Here is a 5635-nt window from a genome sequence, read left to right as displayed (position 1 = left end):
CCTCTTCAGAAATAACAACATCAGTGATCGCCAGCAGCGCAGAAAGTGCTGAACACCAGGCGAAATAAACGCCTGAATTATCATATGCAGCCTTTGAAAAAGCTCACCGTTGCCATCCGATAATAACGACTGATATCCTAACATATGGGAGAGGATAGAATAAGTGCGGAAATGTCGACCAACCTTCGCGATTTTGTCGAAATGTAGACAGAATTCAGCACTTTTCGCAGCTCTCCGTCGCCATGTTTGGGTCAGAACTGCGCATGCGCATACGCATACGTATGTTATTCTGCATTGTGAAAATCTATTACTCAATTTATTCAAATGAATGGAGTCGTAAGCATGGTTTACATTACGCTTATTATAATTATTTAATTAATAACTAATTGATTATAACCAGTTATAACGTACGCAATTTGTAGATACTAAGACTGTTTAGTCAGTTAATGAAGATGTTTTTATTGTTTGAATACATGCCTGTGTAGTTTTATCGTGTTCACTTGTTTACGTGACTAGCCTGCTAACAAAATATGTTCTAAGAACGTTTTGCTATTGTTCCCATTTATGTGGGCCGTATTAAAGCGTTATTTCTTAATGTTTTCTGAACCCTTATTTATTTTCCTTCTTTCTTTCTTTTGTATTTTACGAATGTTAAGGGAACATTCCATTTTAGAATGTTGTAAACATTAAAAGAACTTAACTTTTGAACGTTACCTGGACGTTCTGAAACAAATAATAACGTTAGAAAAATTCTAGTTAAACATCTGTAGGCTAACTAAAACATTTCAGGAATAAAACGTTGCATAAATGATATATAAATAGCGTTGTTGTCCTGACGTTTTGAGAACGTTATTGAAAACCAGATGACTCTGAACGAACGTTTTATTAATGTTACGTTTGTTCATAATTTTAAATGTACAGTTTTTGGAAATGAAAAATATCAGTTAATGATATATATATATATATATTTATTTATTTATTTATAAAACTGTAAATTTAAGTTAAAATTAATACGATAATATCATAATTTTGAGAGAACCTTCAGAACGTTAACTGCATTTCTGAGAACATTTCTTGTTAGCTTGGTATTCCAAATACATAATGAAGTTGGAATTTTAATTTTCTTAAAATCTAACATCACTAAAATTAGGTATTTAATTTTATTTCTCTGTGTACACATCTGTCACTAACAGAAAAAGGTACTGTTTTTGCAAAAAGTATATTTTTTTCATAAAGTATTTCCATCTCTCCATCGTCTGACATCTTAATACTCGCTGTTCTTCATTAGTCCACTAGGTGGTGTGAGTGACAGGTGAATATATTAAATTCATTAACTAATATATTCAGCGTTTTGTCAGTGTCATACAAGTTATTTTTTTAAATATATATATACAATATATTAATTTAACATTGATAATAATCAGAAATGTTTCTTGAGCAGCAAATCAGCACTGATGAGCTTTGTAAAAATCGACGCGTTTCAAAAAGGCGGGGCATAGAGGAGAAACAATAATGCACAGTATGTGGAAAATAATGTGTTTTTTTTTACTTTAAACCGCATAAACACATTTCATTACACCAAATACACAAAATAATGTTCTTTTTAGCAGCATCATATGACCCCTTTAAAGATGATTTTCTCAATATTTAGATTTTTTTGCACCCTCAGATTCCAGATTTTCAAATAGGCCAAATATTATCCTATCATAACAAACCATACATCAATGAAAAGCTAATTTATTATTTAAAAAAATGGATCTTTATGACTGGTTTTGTGGTCCAGGGTCACATATATGAATCACATGGCAATTCTGCCATTTCCAGCACATCTCAAATCATGTATTATGTAACATGGTGTGATGGAAATTACATAAAAAATTTTTTTTGGAATTGTATCATGGCATCCTAATGTTATGGATACAATTTTATGTTGGCAAAATGCGCCTAATTAAATAATGTTTTCATACTTTTAGCATAATTTGACAGAATTACAGCTTGTTTGGAAATTACAATAGAAATTTCAAGTTTTGGATGAGGATAAATTAAAATCTAGGCCTATAACAGGCATGTGACGGAAAGAAATGTACAAGTTTTGTTGTGATTGTCATGTTACAAAAAGAAAAAAAAAACATAATTTAGGAACATAAATGTGCTAAACAAAAAACAGCCTTTAATGTCTGTTGCTCAAATTTGCTATAGACCTTATAGACGTCGTTTTCTGTTTTCCGGTTTGTATTTCCACAGCGTTAAGGTAAAGTCATACAAATTTATTAATCATTTTAAAATCTTTCCGTTCTACAACATTACATTACAATGCACATGATAACTGTAGTTACGTCTACAATAAAGATCCACTTCACCAGCTAATTACACTTCAACAGTGATGCCATAGAAATGCAAAAACAGAAGTTCAAAGACAAAATTTGTTTCTCTGATACATAAGGTCTATATCAGTAACACATTTACAGTTGTTTTGAAATCTATCTAAATGGTGTAAATTTAACTGTAAACGTTTATTGTAATTTTAACTTTAAAAGACTGTAAAGATGCTGCGGTAAAAATTCGTTAACATTAATTTACTTTATATGCTGTAAAACTATAGCCAGATATTTCATGTAGTTTTACAGTGAAATTCTGTTAAATGTACAGTTTTTGGAAATGAAAAAAGAAAAAAAAAAGTACATTGACATTCCCAGAATTCCCTGTGTGACACATTTGGTGCTTTTTCGTTTAAATAATTTTGTTTCTTCATAGTTATGTTTCTTCAAGCGTTTTTAAGTTTGTTTCTTTTTTGTTTTTACTTAGTTGTTACAAAACAGGTTTTTAGTACTTTGGTATATTAACGTTATATCAGTTAATGAGATATATATATTTATTTATTTATAAAACTGTAAATTTAAGTTAAAATCGTAAAATTTAAAATATTGCTACTGTATTTTTAAGGTAAGATTCTGGTAACCACAGCTGCCTTTTTTACAGTAAAATTGCATTATTTATTTATTTTTATTTATTTATTTATTACATTGTAATGTTAGGTGGCCAGACTAGTGTTTTTTACTTTTAACTTGTAGGTGAAAAGCATCTCTCAAACAGTAAAGCTTGACGCTAGCAACACAAAGATCTCGGGTTACATTGTCAGGGCATGAACCTGACAAAATGAAAATGAAAGTTTTTCAGCATTTACTTTTTTTCTCATGCATGATAGGGATTTTAATAAACGCAGCTTCTATGGGTGAACTGAACACCATAACATTGCTATTAAATGACTCTCATTCCTCTGATTCTGACAAGTGAACGGGTGTTTTGCATCTGATGAAGTTGTCTGAGGTTGGAATCAGATATTTTGAGCCTGCATCCCTCATGTTTTACATGTCCGTTCAGCTTTTGAGGTCATGATGACCTTGTATGCGCTTAGTCTGGGCTCTGCTTGCGTTGAAGTGAACGGAAGTCATTGATTCTCTTCAGCTCTTAGAGAAGAATCCTCTGTTATTGTCTCTTAAAGGTGCATTACGCTGCAGGGTTTTACTTCAAAACAACCTCTTATTTGAATGAAGTTAAAGGTGAAGTGTGTCAGTTTATTTGGATGTTAAAATACTTTCTTGTATGCTAGCTTAAAGGAATAGTTCACCCAAAAATAAAGTTTGCTGAAAAGGTTCTCACCCTCAGGCAATCAAAGATGTAGATGAGTTTGTTTCTTCATCCGATTTGGAGAAATGTAGCACTTGCTCACCAGTGGATGTGAATGGGTGCCGTCAGAATGAGAGTCCAAACCGCTGATAAAAACATCACAATCCACACCACTCCAGTCCATCAGTTAATGCCTTGTAAAGCCAAAATCAGAGTGTTTGCATGAAACAAATCCATCATTACGACATTTTTAACTTCAAACCATTGATTACGGCTAAAGCATGAGTCCATAATCCATAATGTTGCTTCCTTCAGTGAAAAAGTGATCTGCTCTGAATCAGGAGAGGAATCAAGCCAAAACAGCTCTAAACAAATATGTGGATGGATTTTGATGTTAGAGACAACAGGATAGGGACTTTTTTCACTGGAGGAAGCTTTATTACGGATTATGAACTCGTATTTTGCCTAGAAGCAATGGTTTGAAGCTAAAAACATCTTAATGATGGATTTGTTTCTTACAAACACGCATCTTTTGTCTTCTCAAGATGTTAACTGATGGACTGGAGTGCTATGGATTACTTGTAAATTATTGTGATGTTTTTATCAGCTGTTTGGACTCTTATTCTGACGGCACCCATTCACTGCGGATGATCCATTGGTGAGCTACATTTCTCCATATCTGATGAAGAAACAAGCTCATCTACATCTTGGATGGCCTGATTATGGCCTTTATTGACTTGACCAATGGCATGAGTTTGGGGTGGGACTATCTGTTTGGCTAAACAATGGAGGACGTGGGGGACGTTTGGTAAACCTTTTTGAAACTCATTATTTCAGTTACTGAAATGACGCAGTTCAGCCTTAAAATGCAGTATTTTAGTGTAGTTACTAAGTAAAATAAACAGTTCTCAAGTCTGATCTGAGAAGACAAACACACTTTCACACAAATAAAGAAATTCAGTGTCAGTTGGACAATGCATCGTCTTTTCAGGAATTACAAAAATCTTTGAAAACAAGCAGAAATGCAAATGATTTCAGAAGGCCGGTCATTGTTTTCTCTTCTGAAGGCGTTTATAGTCGTTTTTCCCCTTGTCCTCCTTCCGTGTCCTCATTCTGTGCGTCTGACTCTGGGGACTGAACCCAGAAACACACAGTGAGTTTAGACACGTGTCAGCAGGTGCCGTCCAGTGTGCTCTAAATCCAGAAGATTCGTTCCTTTCTAGCATTTGACTCTCTTCGTAAGCAGTAACCGGCGGCTAGGTGTCCAAACGTCACACTCAAATCTCCTTTGAACCCCGTTTTTGATGTCCGCTCATAAACCTCATCCCATTCTTATCCAAATCTGTGGCAGATTCACGGCCGAAAGCGTTTGTGCTGCAAAAACCTGCAAAGCGGCCTTATTTTCTTTAGCCGGAGCGTTTGCTGGTCTGCTCTTTCTGACATTTATAGGCTAACGGCTGTATTTTTAGCTCTTTTCATAGAGGTTTGATTGAATTAGAGCTCATACGCAGTAAAAATCAGGCTGCTTTGGCATTTTATTGTTCATTTGTTTGAGACGGGATGACCTGCGTCGAGCTCTCAGCCCCGGTGACATTGACTCTCTCAGAGAGTTTCATCAAGGGTCATGAAGACACAAATTAATTTCTTGAACGAACTTTGGCTTTAAAAAAAATCAGTCCTTGAGAACTTATTGAATAAACTTTATTAAATGGATAATATTCATATTAGAGTCTGACCGATATATCGTTTAGCCGATATATCGTATCGGCGTATTTAGACTAAATGACTAAATGTATCTGCGAATATGCCACCAATATGAACATTTTTTTTTACAGAACATATAACGCAGATTAAATGCTTGTGAATGGTGTAATTACTTAGTTTGTCCAGCAGAGCGGCCTCAATATGTGACAGACAGTGATGATGCAGTACACAAGCCGCGGTTAAGACAGCTGACGTGCTATGATTTCTGACAGGCAGTTCACTCTCCTGTGATGTGACCCTGTTC

Source organism: Sinocyclocheilus rhinocerous, unplaced genomic scaffold, assembly GCF_001515625.1.
Source record: "Sinocyclocheilus rhinocerous isolate Xijiao unplaced genomic scaffold, SAMN03320098_v1.1 scaffold2803, whole genome shotgun sequence".
In the NCBI taxonomy this organism is placed as follows: Eukaryota; Metazoa; Chordata; class Actinopteri; order Cypriniformes; family Cyprinidae; genus Sinocyclocheilus; species Sinocyclocheilus rhinocerous.
Note: the sequence above shows the minus strand (reverse complement) of the source record.